Source organism: Arachis hypogaea, chromosome 19, assembly GCF_003086295.3.
Source record: "Arachis hypogaea cultivar Tifrunner chromosome 19, arahy.Tifrunner.gnm2.J5K5, whole genome shotgun sequence".
Taxonomy (NCBI): domain Eukaryota; kingdom Viridiplantae; phylum Streptophyta; class Magnoliopsida; order Fabales; family Fabaceae; genus Arachis; species Arachis hypogaea.
The window spans coordinates 116,514,724-116,523,306 of record NC_092054.1 but is presented as its reverse complement, the minus strand read 5'-3'; the positions used below and the strand labels follow the sequence as shown (position 1 = coordinate 116,523,306).

The 8,583-nt window shown below is 39.2% G+C and overlaps 1 non-coding gene across 1 annotated transcript; it reads left to right on the top strand.

The window, feature by feature from the left end:
* Positions 1 to 7,910: 7,910 nt before the first annotated feature.
* Positions 7,911 to 8,014, top strand: LOC112780819 (small nucleolar RNA R71). The gene has a single exon (XR_003191632.1). It is a non-coding gene; the product is annotated as a small nucleolar RNA R71 (small nucleolar RNA).
* Positions 8,015 to 8,583: the final 569 nt, after the last annotated feature.

Sequence of the window (8,583 nt, the reverse complement as noted above, 5' to 3'; positions counted from 1 at the left end):
ACGAGTGCTGGGCGTAGTGACAGACGCAAAAGGATCAATGGATCATATTCCAATATGAGTGAGAACTGACAGATGATTAGCCCTGCGGTGACAGCGCATTTGGACCATTTTCACTGAGAGGACGGATGGTAGCCATTGACAATGGTGATCCACCAACATACAGCTTGCCATGGAAGGAGCCTTGCGTGCGTGAAGAAGAAGACAGTAGGAAAGCAGAGATTCGAAAGACAGAGCATCTCCAAATCCTCAATCTGTTCTCCATTACTGCATAACAAGTACTATTTAATTTATGCTTTTTACTCTTCATAAACCCAATCATTTTTATTACTGATCTCCTGACTAAGAATTACAAAATAACCATAGCTTGCTTCAAGCCGATAATCTCCGTGGGATCGACCCTTACTCACGTAAGGTTTATTACTTGGACTACCCAGTGCACTTGCTGGTTAGTTGTGCGGAATTGCAAAAGTGTGATTGTGATTTCGTGCACCACTTGCTATAAAAGATTCATGTTGTAAATAGGCTTCTAAAATTTACGTAAAAACCTTATCTCCAAATTTTTTTTAAAATGTCTCTCAATATTTTCACATTTTTTTTCAAATTGAGACTATATTTAAAAGGTTACAATGTATTTCTTTGATTATTTTGTCAAAAACTAAAATGTTAAGAGAACAGGATGATAGTTTACTCTACATTTAAACAACCTCTTTATTCTCATCATAAATTATATATTATCATTTTCATTTTATTCTTACGGGTCTGCTACACATACAAGCAAAAAGGCCCTACAAGTCATTGATGCTACGATTTTAAGAAATTGCACGATCGGCAAAAATTTCTTCCGGCAAGTGCACCGGTTATCGTCAAGTAAAAACTCACAATAGAGTGAGGTCGAATCCCACAAGGATTGGTTGAGTGAGCAATTCGGATTAGAAGTGTGTTCTAGTTGAGCGGAATCAAGATTTAGATGAGAATTGCGGAATGTAAAATTGCATGAATTGAAGAGCGAGAAGCTAAATTGCTAAAATTAAAAAGGGATCGGGGTGATTGCATGAATTTAATTGCAGAATGTAAAGAGAAGTGATAGATCAGAAATGGGGAATTCATTGGGTTTCAGGAGATATTGAGATCTCCGAATCAAACATTTTTTTTATCCCTTCCTCAACCAATGCATTCATTGAATTTTGCTTGGCAATCTTATATGATTGGATCCCAATCCCTTGGCTCACCAATTCTCTCTAAAAACAAACAAATTCCCAATCCCTTGGTTTAAATGTTCATAAGCAGAGATGATGCTCGATCACTGATTATACCACACAGTTTCATGAACCACAATTTGGTAGGATTACATGTCACAATATCCATCCAAACCCCAATCCAATTCACTGTGAGAAAGCTTCTCTAGCATGAATCCTCCATTCCTTTCCAAGGTTCCGAAGGATTCCAATTATGGATAGTTTCTTTCCCAAGACAACTAACCAATAGAATTAGATCGAGAAGCTTTCTAACAAAATTCAAGAGAAAAGATTGAAGAAGAAGATAAAAACTATTATTGATTCATTGAATTACAATAGAGCTCCCTAACCCAATGAAAGGGGGTTTAGTGAGTCATAGCTCTGAATTCAATTACAAAAAGTATGAAAACTAGAAAAAGTGATCCCCCAAAATTCCCCCGAGTGCCAACCAACTTAAATTCTATCCTATTTATACACTTTCTAAATTGAGCTTCTGTTGTGTTTCTTGGGCTTTGAGGCCTTTCCCTGATTTTCTTTTGCTTTGGGTTTATGATTCATAATCCTGATGAGGCTGCTGATCCAATTCTGTAACATTCATTGAGCCAACTTAGTGATAATCAAGTAATGACACATGACTCAACAATTTGAAATTCCAGACTCATCAATTCTTCAGGCCCAATCCCATAAACCATGATATTCAATTGGGTTTCATACTAGAGTACGTTTAAGTTAATGTTTGTGCTCAAATGCTAACTTAAACTGCAATATCTTTGGCCCAAAACCTTTTCAATTAGTGGCGTTTAAGTTGCAGTTTAAGCTTAAACTACAACTTAAACGTTGGACACTCCTGGAGGTGGTATAATTCAAGCACGTTTAAGCTTCAGTTTAAGGTTAAACTGAAGCTTAAACGTGGAAATGGAAGAAGGCAAGTCTGGAGTGTGGAGTTGTCGAACACGTTTAAGCTTCAGTTTAAGGTTAAACTGAAGCTTAAACGTGGAAATGGAAGAAGGCAAGTCTGGAGTGTGGATTGTCGAACACGTTTAAGCTTCAGTTTAAGGTTAAACTGAAGCTTAAACGTGGAAATGAAGAAAGCAACCCTGGAGGAGAATGGTCGAACACGTTTAAGCTCCAGTTTAAGCTTAAACTGGAGCTTAAACGTGGAAATGGCTCCCTGGTGCATTTCTCATTTCTGGCGTTTAACTTCCAGTTTAAGGTTAAACTGGAGGTTAAACGCCACTTTCAGCTTTTCCTCAGCTTTCATGATTTTGGCGTTTAAGCTCTAGTTTAAGCTTAAACTGGAGCTTAAACGCCACTGATAGTTCCCAGCATTATATGGCTTGGTAGTTTGAGTTCCAGTTTAAGCTTAAACTGGAACTTAAACTCCACATGTGATATTCAAGCTTCCTTTATTGATTTTGTTGCTTCCTTGCCTAGCCTCTTCTTCCCTGAAATCATCCAAACAACTGCATCAAAGTCTTGCAAAATTTCATGAGAAATCTTCCATTCATAGCATTCAAGTAATATAACTAAAAACTCATGGAATTTGCATCAAAATCATACTGTTTGGATGGTTCATTGCTTTGTTATTCATTTAACCATTCTTGGTTACTTTAAGCTCAAGAAAATGCATAAAACAACTAAAACTAACAGAAAAATGCTAGTGAAACTAGCCTAAGATGCCTTGGCATCACAACACCAAACTTAATGCTTGCTTGTCCCTAAGCAAGTCCTGAGTTATTTGAGAGGAAAGTATGAAATAGAAAGCAATTACATTGGCTATATTAGCAAGCATTTGAAGTTCATCAAAAGGGTTTTATGCAGAAAGTTGCAGCATCACTTTTTCATTCTTATCAGGTAAGATTATCACTTTTTCATTGCATCCATCAAACACTGCTATGGCCTCTTGTTATTCTTATGTCCTTGGCACTTTTCTCTTCTTTGTTTTTCTTTTCTTTTTCTTAGAGCTCCTTTGCTCCTTGTTTGCTTAGTGTCATGTGTTGCACAAGCCTTTGGCATTTTCTTTTTCTTATCAGTGCACTACACATATCCACTACAGGCATTTTAGTTCACATTTCTTCTTGAGACATTGGTGCCCAGCACCTCTTTGTGTGACTAAATGTTTTGTATTTAGGTTGCTCTTGATAATGGACTTTTGGTTGATAATCCCGGGTTAGTTAACCCAAGTTACCAAGTGTTGAAACACTCCTCGGAACCTATTCATCCAAGCATATCCTTAATACATAAACACCACAGGCATTTGTCTCAGAAGTTCAAACCATTGGTGCCTAGCTTATTTTCTCAAAATTTTTTTTTTTTTTGGTTGCCCTTTTTCAGTGGCTTTTTCTTCTTCTTTTTCTTTCTTTTTCATGGCCAAAGACATTTATTCATCAAGATCCATAGACAGTATTCAAACTTCTACACAAAAATGATAATTCTACACTCAATTTCCAGTGATCTGACTAAACAATCAAGCATGCATACCACCACTTAATTCTACTTGATTTGTCACTAATTGAGCCAAGCTACTTTTGTTCAAACTTTTCTTTTATTTTTGGAAACAGAACAAGCATGGCAAGCATTTGTTTAAGAGGGTGAAGTTATATCCAAACATCTAGGCATTCACTTTATTCAAAGCAGTAAACAGACAAACATACTAGAAATTTCACATAAAACTTAAATGACTTAAAATGAAAGAAAGCTCATAAAGACACTTCACAAACTATTATTTGATTATTAAGGAACAAGACCACCTCTCATTTGTTGCTTGGTTCTTCTTGACTCTTGGGGTCCTGTTTCTTCTTGCTTCTTGTCTCTCTTTGACCACTTGTACTTCCTTTGTCTTTTCTTATGAGCTTTGTCCAGAATCCAGCTTTTTTCATTGTTTCTTCCACTCTTTCTTCAAGGATCACTGCCTTTTTCATTTCTCCTTCTTTCCTCCCCTTGAAATACTCATCAAAAGTTGGGAATGCTGGGTCCATCTTGTGTAGATGTTCCCCTATGTAGTTAAGCTTGATTTGAGAACTGATGTTGTAATCAGCTTGAACTGCATATCTTGCATTCTGCAAAGTGGTGGCTTCCTTGATTGCCAAGATATTGTCATCTTGGTGTTGGCCTATGTGGCTGAGGGATTCCTGTAATTGTAAATTCTGTTCCCTTTGCAGATCTAGGAATCTTGATTCAAAGTTCCTTTGCATGTCCATCATTTTTAGGTGAAAGTCCTCTTGCTTCTCTTGAGACCTCATGTATTGTTGAGACATTCCTTCTATGATTTCCTGCATTCTGCTCATATCCATGGGGTCTCTGGGAACTTGTTGCCTTCTTTCTGGATTTCCTTGCTCTTCTTGCTCTTCTTCTCTTTCTTGCTCTGCTTCTTGCTCTGCTTCATTTCTTCTTTTTGTATGTCTTGGAGCAATTGGGCCAAGAGTCATTCTGTGAGCAGTCATGGCCATTCCAGGATGTAGCCAATTAGGTCTTGCATCTTCAAGTGGTACTTGGGCCTCGATGCATAGTCTGATGATGGTGCTAGGGAAGTGGAGCCAGGAGTCAGGGTCACTTTTCTCACTAAACTCTTGTATCTGTTCAGCAATGAGTTTATGAACTTTAATCTCTCCTCCCATCATAATGCAATGTAGCAAGATGGCTCTTTTAGGGATTATTTCTGAAGAGTTTGCAGTGGGTAGGATGGATCTCCTAACTATTGCATACCACCCTTTAGCTTCAGGTGTTAGGTCTCCCCTTCTCAAGATTCTTGGAGCCCCTTTTGTTCCTCTCACCCATTCAGCTCTGATGGCATAAAGGTCTTCAGCAATAGTCTGATAGTCAGGTTCTCCTATCATCCTATCCTCATAACTTGCACAACCAAACCCGTACCTCCCCCTTTGTCTTTTTCATCCATTCTTATCCTTCCTTTTGTACCTGCACAAACAAACAACTTTGATATCATTTTTTTCGGTCCATGTGAATAATGAATAGTACTTGTACATGTTTTTCCTTCTTTTTGAATTGTAAATCAATGATTGACTTCCTGAGCTTATAGCCGTGACTCTTGTAGTTATGCACACTTATTACTGGACACCAAACTTAGTGTTTGGTAATGTCTCCTGATGACATGAAATCCATGTTGGTTGTCCTTAATGAATGTGCATAATTCTAATAAATCATAGTCACTTTGGCTCTTTGATCCTAAACAATTTTACTACCTAAAGTAATTGAAATCAAAGTATTAAAACATGCAAATGGTATACTTGTCATGAATTTCTAAATCCAGAGGAACTTCTTGCTTTTCATTAACTGTGTTCAAAGAGGAACACCAAACTTAATGTTTGGTTGTGCACTTTGAATGAAAGATTGAATACAATTTGAATAAAATTTGGGGTGCCTTCAGGCACACCAAACTTAGAGACCAATTGTATTTTACATGCAATGTTTAGTGTACTCTTTCAACAGTTGTCCTGAGGATTCAAGTTCATGCATAAGAAACCATGCTTTATTAGATGCAAAGCAAAACAATAAAGAGTAAGGATACTAAAACATGGGTTGCCTCCCATGAAGCGCTTCTTTAACGTCACTAGCTTGACGGTTGCCCCTTGTTAGGGTGGATTGTAGTGCTTGATGTCCTCTCCTCTCACTATGAAAACGTCCCCATTTGATTCCTTCATGATTTCCAAATGTTCCATAGAAAGAACTTTCCTGATTGTGAACACTTGAGGGAGCTGGGAAGGAATGGTTTTGAGGCCAGGTGGGATTGGCAGATAATGACTTGATATCACTTTATCTCCCGGAGAGAAACCTTCAGTGGGAATTTTCTTGTTTCTCCACCCTCTTGGCAATTTCTTTACAATTCTTCCCTTTCTCTTGAGGATTTCTTCATTGACCCTTATGCCAGGAGGATCCTTCTGATCTGTTTCTATTGATTCTTGTGGCTTTAACTCTTGCAATTCTTGTTTGCCTTCCAAGGACTGTTTCAGAGTTTCAGCTGCTGGATTGCTTTCCTCCAAACACAGATGGCTACTATCATCCTTAGGCTTTTCAGGTTCTGGTTCAGGCTCAGATGCAGGTTTGAAAACATTGAAAATGAGCTGTTCATCATGTATTTTCAAAATTAGCTCTCCTTGTTCTACATCTATGAGCGCTCTAGCAGTGGCTAGAAATGGCCTTCCCAGAATGATAGGGTGTAGGTAGCTTTCCTCCATGTCCAAAATGACAAAGTCTGTGGGGAAGAAATAATTTCCCACTTTCACCAGCACATTCTCAACTACCCCTTCAGCTTGCTTCTGAGTTTTGTCAGCCAGTTGTATGATTACATCAGTGGATCTCACCTCATTCAGTTGTAGCCTCTTCATAAGAGTCAGAGGCATCACATTTATGCTAGCTCCTAGATCACAGAATCCTCTGTCAATTTTTGTTTCCCCTATGATGCAGGGGATATGAAAACTTCCTGGGTCTGTTTTCTTAGAGACTATGTCCTTCTTGATGAGGGCACTGCATTCTTTGTTCATTATTACAGTTTGTCCTCCCTTCAAAACTCTTTTCTTGCTCAGCAATTCCTTTAAATACTTGATATGTGTAGGCATCTGCTGGAGAATCTCAAGAAAGGGAATATTGATATGGAGAGACTTAAATGTCTCTAAAAACCTTGAATAGGTTTTCCCTTTTTCACCTCCTCCTAACCTCTGAGGAAATGGTGCTTTTGGTTGGTATGTTTCCAGCATGCCTTTTTGCAGTTCCTTGGCTAGCTCAGTTTCACTTTCCTGCTTAGCTTCTTCCACACCTTCCTTCAAGATTTCTGGCTCCTGTTCTGAGGGTCTGATTCCTTCTTCTTCTGAGACTTCCTTCAATATGGTGATGGCCTTGCATTCTTCCCATCTCACTCCCTTTTGTTCCCCTTTAGGATTCTTTTCTGTGTCACTAGGGAACACTGCAGTTGACTTGGGGGCCTGTTGAGATAGCTCTCCTACTTGAGACTCCATCCTCTTGAGTTTTTCACCATGGTTCCTTAAGGTAGATCTCACATCATCCCTAAAGCTTTTCAACTCACTTATGTCCTGACCCATGTTTGCCAGCATTCCTTCTATCCTGTTTAATTGATCTTGAAATTGTTGGTTCGGATTAGGTTGGGTAGGTTGATTATTTTGGCCATGATATGATGGTTGGGAGTAAGTGTTTTGTGTGGCTTGGTATGATCTTTGGTTGGAGTTTTGGTATGTGGACTTGTTATGTTGGTTTTGCTGGTTTCCCCACCCAAAGTTTGGGTGGTTTTTCCAGCCTGGGTTGTAAGTGTTGGAATGTGGATCATATGGTTGCCTTTGTTGATTTCCTACATAATTGGCCTCTTCCCAATCACCTCCTTCAGTGCTTACTTCCTCTTGATCTTGTGTGTGTATTGCAGCCACTTGCTTTGTTTCTAATTTCCTGGTGAGCTCTGCTAGTTGCTTGGCAAACACCTTGTTTTGGGCTAAAATTGTATCAACATGGTTCAGCTCCATGACTCCCTTAGTGTTGTGTCTCTCTGAAGCATAGTAGTACTCATTCTCAGCCACTGTCTCAATCACTTCAATGGCTTCTTCCACAGTCTTTTTCCTGTTCAATGAACCTCCTGATGAATGGTCTACAGCCTTCCTTGATTCATAAGAAAGTCCATCATAGAAAATATGCAATTGCACCCAGTCATGGAACATGTCTGGTGGGCATTTCCTTGTCAAATCCTTGAACCTCTCCCATGCCTCGTAGAGAGTTTCACCATCTTGTTGTCTAAAAGTCTGAACCTCAGATCGAAGCCTATTGACCTTTTGTGGGGGGTAGAAACGTGCCAGAAACTTGCTTTCCACCTCATCCCAGGTTGTTAGGCTCCCCCTTGGGAATGATTCCAGCCACTTAGCTGCCTTGTCCCTAAGTGAAAATGGGAACAAGAGCAGTTTATAGGTATCTTCCTGGACTCCATTGGACTTCACAGTGTCGCAAATTCTCAGGAATTTTGTGAGATGTTGGTTTGGATCTTCATTAGCACTCCCACCAAATAAACAATGATCCTCCACAAGTGATATTAGCTGTGGTTTGAGTTCAAAATTGTTGGCCTGAATGGGTGGTTTCTGAATGCTGCTACCACAATTCCCAGAAGTTGGGTTTATGTATGAACCAAGAACCCTCCTCTCGGGAATGGCATTGTTTCCATCAGCTCTCTCATGGTTGTGAACTTCACTATCCATGTTGAGATCTAGAGCTTCCTCAAAATTGTCCTCAGATTCTCCTTCAGATTCTTCTTCTCCCAGTACTCTCTTCCCTCTTGCTTCCCTTCTAAGTTTATGAAGGGTCCTCTCTGGTTCGGTATAATGAGGAGTTGATGTCTCTC